This window comes from Battus philenor, unplaced genomic scaffold (assembly GCF_028537555.1).
Source record: "Battus philenor isolate CCGP_79_NKW_IND1 unplaced genomic scaffold, ilBatPhil1.0.hap1 SCAF_1, whole genome shotgun sequence".
Lineage (NCBI taxonomy): Eukaryota > Metazoa > Arthropoda > Insecta > Lepidoptera > Papilionidae > Battus > Battus philenor.
The window spans coordinates 17,612,988-17,621,436 of NW_027181661.1; positions in this window are offsets into that span (position 1 = coordinate 17,612,988).

Here is an 8,449-nt window from a genome sequence, read left to right on the forward strand (position 1 = left end):
TGTCTTAATTTAAAATATGAAACTTTTTAAATTATTTTTTAAAATATCGTCCACATTAGAGTTAAAAGTTCGTTCATTGTTTGACTAACAAAGGTGTCGTTGTGAAGTGTAGTTTGCTGTGTACATGCAACTAACATGAAGTCGTGTAGTTAGTAGGGGGAGTGGGGAGGGATCTTTAATGTGAAACAGACACTTGGACATATGTAGTGGGTTTGCTGGAATGTGAATTTGATCACTTACCGAACACTCGGATGGCCGCTGGAATTTTGCTGTGTAGCGTTATACAATGGCAGATTTTCACGCGCTTTCAGAAGATTTAAGAGGTGACTGCACAGAATAACACAAGTTACATATACACACACACACACACACCTTATATATATATATATATATATATATATATATATATATATATATATATATATATATATATATATATATATAAGGGACCGGAAATTAATGTCGCTTTCTTAAGTTAAATTCACACGACAACATTTTTAACAAGTTTTTATTTCTAATCAACAATATATTCACCTTCGTTATCAACAACATTTTGCAGTCTAGTATATAAACCAATGCCAGAGCGGTTTTTCTATAAAATATGTCGACAGAAACGACACCACTTTCCGGTCCTCCTAGTATATATATATATATATATATATATAAGGGACCGGAAAGTAATGTCGCTTTCTTAAGTTAAAGTCACATGACAACATTTTAACAAGTTTTTATTTCTAATCAACAATATATTCACCTTCGTTATCAACAAAATTTTGCAGTCTAGTATATAAACCAATGCCAGAGCGGTTTTTCTATAAAATATGTCGACAGAAACGACACCACTTTCCGGTCCTCCTAATATATATCCACACGTATATGGGATTGTAAAACAATGCGCCTGTATCCAGCGCATGTCATTATTTTATATGTTACTTAACAGCGCAAGTCTTTCCGCTCTATAGACAAACAAGGTATAAGTAATAAATAAATAAAAACAAAAATTTATTTTAGTTTTAATCTACATATATATGAATATTTGTCTGCATGTCCTTTAAAGGAAATGAAATGAAAACGTTGAAATGCCACAATTTTTTCGAAATGAACAAAATCAATAAAATTACTTTAAATAAATTGAATATATGTCGCGCAGGCTACATCTATTTTATTAATAAAACACAAGGTTTTCATAATAATTAAATAATTAATTATTTTGTTATTTAACAAAGTATAACATGTATATTTTCATTTCATTTTTGTTATTGTTATTTTTATATTGTGATTTAAATTTGAAATAATAAGTAAATAATGTACAAAACTTACATAAGATATTCGCAGCAATCCTGCTGTTCGTATTCATTGAAAGATTCCGGCCTGGACATGTTGTAAACCTCTGTCGGGGTGATCCTTCTGGTCACAGGAAACATCATTCTGGTGAAGAGCGCGCCCAGTGGGGCCCAATATGGCCGATCATACATTTCCATCACCACGCGATTGCGAAACCTGATGGATTAAACGCTCATCATCTGATACAAAGCACAACGAAACAAAAACTCTCAATATTGAGATGTAAAATTAATAGCCTGTTATTTATAGCATGCTATAATATGATCAAAATGTAATGTGAATTTGTTTGTATAATGTAAAATCTTTATTTATTCTTTCATAATAATTTCAACCATTTTAAATTATTTCCTGTACGATAAAAGGAACTTTTGTCAACGCTTTTTCCAGTCTTAGAAACAGTAACAACAGTCTGACTCCGGTATAGCTTTCAAGACATTGGATTCCGTTATTATCTTTCTAATTTGTCAAAACGGGAATCCCCGCATTGGCCATGAGTTCGCTGAATAGACAGAAGGCGCACGGACCCAAATTAGACGAATACGGTTGTTGCACAAATATATTATAGTCCAGTTTTTGTCACTTCTTTTTTCAAATTGAGCTATTTTAGCATCAATTCAGACTTGACGCGTTTGACAAAGTTGAAACAGTTCACTAAAACACCTCAACTCTGAGATAACTGAGCATTTTGATCAAACAGAACTTTGACAAAGGTTTTACACAGTTCTACTAACCTAGAATAAAATACCTGCTTTCCTAATTCTCGTTAGTTTGTATAACAAGTGTACCTTACTTTTTGAACATAGAGTATGTTACATAACTATGTCGATTTCAGCTTTGATAGTGGAATAACTGCAGACTTGTGTAAACCTAAACCGGAGTACTCGGAGTACCCAGTTATAATTAATATTCATCCTGTACAAGTTGAATGCGCCAGATGTTACGTTACATTGTTTTTACGAATATCCGAAGTGATTCTTAAAAAAAATCGCATGATTCTCGCGCAAAATATGTATTTCAACTAAAATTTGTAATTATTAATATATTTAGTTTTGGAAAATATTTACAACAATATATGGTTGAAGCGTTCGGTTTTATTTATCAACAGACATTGATTTATCGGGTTAGTAAAATATTTACTTACACATTTGTAGCAAATAGGGCCTGTAGGATGGAGTTCATATAACAGGTATTCCCAAGATTGTGTAAACCAGACTTGGGTACCACTGTCTTCATGATCTTGATATCGGGCAGGTTCCAAGTCGGCGTATTCAGGAAATAGGCGTTCGATGACATCACGTATTTGTTCAGGATCCTGATCTGTTTTATAATTATATATATTTTACACTTCATCAATCTACATTATAACTTGTCCCATATCTAACCCCATTGAACTGGGCTTCACCATCCTCAACTCAGATATATGAGGTTCCCCAGGGGCGTGTAGCGCCCCCCTAAGTTAACCCCCCTCCCCCCTTGTCCATAACTATTAACTTTGCCGCCGTCTCTGTGAGCGCCGCGGCGCCCCCTAAGACGGCGGCGCACGTGTGCATTGCACATCCTGCACTATAGGTTAAGCCGCCCACGAGGTTCCCACATATCTCTTACTCCACGAGGGTGACAAGAACAGACTGTGTTAATGTCAGACGCCATCTTTAATTCAGGTGGCATTCTGTTATATATAAGATTTTTAATTATTCAATGATAGACCTTCTCTAGGAGGTCCGACTGCATAGTTAGGGTCACTGGAAGTCAAGTGATTGTGGCGATCATTGGGGCAAACAAATACGGGCACTAGATGGTGCTGGACCTTGTTAGCCGTTGTGGCTTTAACAGCTACATTGAACTCGGGATACCTCAGAAGCGTCGCCCGATTGATTTTCTCGGTTTTCGGAAAAGGTTGTCATCATTTTTTCCCAGGACATTTTAGCTGAATCAATATGAGGGTGGTTGAGTTGAAGTTGTCTTAGTCTCAGGCCGCACGTCGCAGTGACGCGAGGCGAAGCGGACAGATTGTTATAATGAAGCCATAACACATGATATGACACTCATCCTTATTATCAAATTATTAGAGGGACCGGAAAGTAATGTTGTTTCTATTTACATAATTAACAGAAAAAACCCATTGATTTTGTATACTTGATAGCAAAAGTTTGTTGAAAACGAAGGTGAATATATTGTTGATTATAAATAAAAATTTGTTAGAAATGTAGTCGTGCGAATTTAACTTAAGAAAGCGACATTACTTTTCGGTCAACGTAATAATATATTAAAATAATGCTTTTGAGCCAGCTTACAGATGTAGAGAATTTCTTCTTGAATTTCTTAATATCTTCCTTCTTGGTTCGCTTCAGGCAATTTTTTAGCATGGTTTTTGACACATCAACAATTTTTTGCTGGTAGCGCCTGTCCTTTCCCTTAGCCAGTGAAATCAATATTTCTTCAACGAAGGGAGCGATCTAGGGCGGAATTAAAAGATGTTAAATAAATAGAAAAGCCTGTAAGGCCTGCAAGTGCTACATATGTCACTGCTTACGAACATGACACGGATATTTGCCAACAACATGATAATAATTTTGGATAGAATCAAAAAGCACCTTGGAAAAATGCCTCCCATACTAAGTTCATACAGCCTTAATCTAGAGGCTGAGCTCTTATGATATTCATCGTGAGGATTAAGGATCGCACACGAGGACCTTGTCATGTTGACCCTACAAGTCGAACGTCCTCCTCCTCACACCGTTGTCCCCAACGCAGGGGGTCGCGGTACCCTGCACACGGAGTGATCTCCGTCTTCGCTATACCGCGCCATCAGTTCCTAACGTTGGCTCTTTGGCTGCGTCAAGCTTGCTGACCATCAGTTTTATTCTGGCTATTTTTATATGTACTATATCAAATATATATTTATATATACAATAATATATACGCACGAAATACAAACAGCGCTTGCGACAGAGATAACGCTCTACGAAGCTGAAATTAGCCGATTGTCGCCTTCAAAAGGTCGATGTGCAGTATCTATCGCCGGGTACTTTATTTATTCTTTGTTTACTATTAAAATTATTATTAAAAGAGAAGATTTATTAAAAAAAAATTATATAAATTTATTACTATTTAACTATAAAACACTAATAAATTTACTACGAAGTTCGTAGGGTTATGTAATGTGCAGCAGGTTCGTCTTACACGAGTTCACGGAGCGGAAGGGTCCGTGAACTGTAATCTAAAGTAAAACATTGTGTTTCAGAGTCTACACGTGTACACTGCGACGGAGGTGGAAGCGGTGAAGGCGAGGCTTATCTGATCGCCTCTTGTAATATTTACCAACTGTGAAATATTTTAAAAAACGTATTCTTACCTTGGGGAAAGCCGCCTTTGTTGTACGAAGTGACGCCAACACGTAGAAGATAACTTCTACTATGGAGTCGATACGATGCCGAGCTCCCAGCGACATGAACATACACGACAGGTGATCCAAGCTAACCTCTATCAAGACATCGTAACATCTTTTTTCCTGAAAATATAAATTATTTGTGTAATTTTTATACACGTCCATGTTCTATACAAACACGCCTGTTAACACTAGCATGAGGCATATTATTTTCTAAACTATTTTTACATAAACTCCTTGCCTCTGTAATATGCATATTTGAAACACACAGTTGAATAAAAACAAAAAATTTGGTTGAACAGTATAGTTAAGACAATTCAACAATTATTCGCGATTCCGAAAATAGAAATGGCGGCGTCTATCAACCTCGGAGCCTGCCGCCGGCTTGACTCGAGTAAAGTGACCCTCGCCGTGATAATCTTCACACCTATCGGTACCACAAAAACATAGCATGTTCACTTTTAAACTTTGTTATAAATAAAATCATAAATTATTATAAAGTTTATCTTAACTATGTTTGCAATATTTTATTTCAACTTCATGACGTCGCTTGTGTAACTATAAATTTTTGGATTATTCAAAGTAAAATTAAAAATGAATTTAATTAATCGATATATGTTATTAATTCTATGAAGCTGATATGAACGAACCTACCTCCAGGACACGAATAAAGGCATGAAGCCAGTTGCCCGCTGCAGCCATGGGACGCCATATGTACAGCCAACACATGAAATACGCCAACGATGTTCGCAATTGACGGTGACTAAACGACGGGTGCTCATTCTCCAGAATTACCCTGGCGGCGTCGTATATCAATTCCTTCTCCATACCCTTGCAAATAACGAGCACGGCGGACGTAACCATGCTGGCATCATACCCTGTAAAAAGTAAATATGTGAACAGTGTAATGTAATTAACATCACCTTCATTATAGGCAGACAGTAGCTAAATGATGATGAAACGTGAGTTACCCAAACGATTCTCAATTGAAACTTGAACATAATAAAAATATATAATAGGCTGGCTTGTGTTGCACTTGCCGCTTTAACACGTTCACTGCGGCTTGAGGTCGATTCAGCCTCATGGTAAACTTTGCACTGGTGCGGCGCGTAAAACTCGTGTTTTCTCTCTAGTGCGGCGGCTGTTTACACTCAACCGTATGAGATATGACAAAAACAAATATAGCTTTCTTTATGTCTGCGAAGCATTGACTCAATATTGTAAAAAAAATTATTGAAACATGAGGCAGAAAAGGCCTCAACCGCACTACTAGGAAGTTCAGCTTGAGGCTGATTCGACCTCAGCCGCACCAGCTGAAAGTTCTTCAAAATTGAGCCCGCAGTGAACGTGTTAAACTGGGTATAAATATTTCCGCGACACCGCTCCCGGGGAACCCCGGGTGTTGGGCGACGAATCGCAAAAATCAAACTTTTACCGTAATTAGTTATAAAATTGATGCTCTTTTGTGGATGCAAGTGCAGGTTTTGTAAGTACGAATTAAAAAAGTAGTTCATCACTGAAAGAATGAGAGGATTTGTTTTTTTAAATACACACTTCCATCACCGCCTGTCCTTTACAAATGACACTGTTGTACTGCTGTACGACAATATCCGTTTCAGGGGGGGCGGCCTCCCGCTGCATAACCACGAACAGCGTGAGCGAACCGAGGTTAGATGTTCCATCCTTGGTTCACCGTGTAGCTCAGGTTTCCTACGTACGAACTTGATCATGCAACTGGATTGCGACTGATCAGCGATAATTTTATGATAGGTTCACGAACCCTTCGGTACCGATGAAGCAGTAAAAGCCCCCGGGCTGATGAGAACTTAACTAGATCTCTTGCTGCCGTAGATTCTACAGTATAAATAAATGATGCCAAGTACCGTTACAGATGTAGGAAGAGGAGATAAGATCAGTGATTGAGATCTCTAGCATCGAACAAACGAAGACACGGGAATTTATATTAAAAAAAAAAAAATACTCACTTGGATCTGATGTTAGAATAAACACAGCTTGTAACACACTACCAATGACCATATTGCGTTGACTACGATCTTTACATAGGTTGCGGAGGAGGAATTTTTCTATAATCGACACTGCAGCGGAAAGTCCAACCATCTTTTGTGATGTTTGCGCTGGAAATAATAACACCCTTATGCAATTGAAAAGAATAACCCCACTAATGGGAACATTTCATCACCCTTATTTTTATGGCAGGCAAGGGCGGCTTAACCTACAGGTCAGGGTGTGCATGCACACGGGCGCCGCCGTCTCAGGGGCGCAGCAGCGCCCTCTAAGACAGCTAAGAGCATCTTCTTGGAATCTATCGCGGTTAGTCGCTTAGTTTCGCAACAGAGATGTGCTACAGGCATAAAAACAACGAGTGTTATTCTGCTGTCATAAGAAGAAAGCCCGTAACTAATACCATACTGTAAGCTATACCTGCTTATAAAATAGCTTGTTGGAATATGAACAAAACTTTCTTGTTACGACGGCAAAGTTAATAGTTATAGCCGCAGGTTGGGCGGGGGGGTCAGGCCTAGGGAGCGCCAGGGTTTCATTGCAGTACACGACTTAGAGCCGCCCCTGATGGCAAATATTATTAATAATATTTTTATTTCTAATTTTTACGTTCACCCAATCTCTCATTGTTCACATTTTCTCTGATCTTCACAGATTTTTAAATTTCAAATCATAGGTTTAAAGTGTAGGTTGTAATGTCCGCTTGTAAATCATTAAAATACTAAAAAATACATTAAATAAGTAGTTTAAGAAATGTAGGCTTTACATATTAAGTTTCCGTATCCGAATTGTGCCCGCGACTTTAAAAAAATTCTAAAATAAAAGTAACCTAAGTTACTTTTATTTACACCAGCTACCTTCCAGTACAAGTCCCATCAGGATCGGTCCAGACATTTCAGATATTAGCCGGAAAATACAGACAGACAGTATATATTTTCATGTGCGTAAGTAAAAAGCTGTCATTACAAACGGACGATTCTGTTTTATTTATATGTAAAAACAAAACACGATATACGAATGTGCAATTAGAATCTTTATAATGGTTTATGCAATATTTAAAACGAACCCGGGATAAGTTACGTCCGACATTGTTGAAACAGAAGATACAATAGGAGCGCTCTCTACAGACGCTGTTACATATCTATGGGATAGTTTAAAATGTAATAGTGAATTTGCGTAAAATTTTAAGAATGTATAATATTCTAGAAACTTCTTGAAACATCTAGAAACTTGAATGAATAAAAGCTGTACTTACAGAGGCAAACCACTATTTCCTTACAAATTTTTAATATCACATCTAAAGATGGCAATTCCGTTTGCCTATTTATATTCAGGATATCATTAACTAATGAAAAGAGCTCTTTCTCTTTTAGAGTCTCGGATTTTTCTGCGAAAAGGAAAAAAATTTTTAAATTGATATAACCTATAAGACGCCGGAATAAAGGTAATTGAAAACAATTTTGATTACTGCGGCTTAGTACATTATAAACATAAGATGTTACTTTTAATAAATAAATAGATATAGATTATTTAAAAAAAATAGATTGATCACTTACTTATGGTAGCGACACAGAGTGATGTTTTTTCTTCCATAATGAAATTCACGTGTGATTATTGTTGAAAGGAATATTTAAAAAAGTATCACTGGTAGGTTTGGACAATATGTATAACTTATATACATCACCAGATAGATCT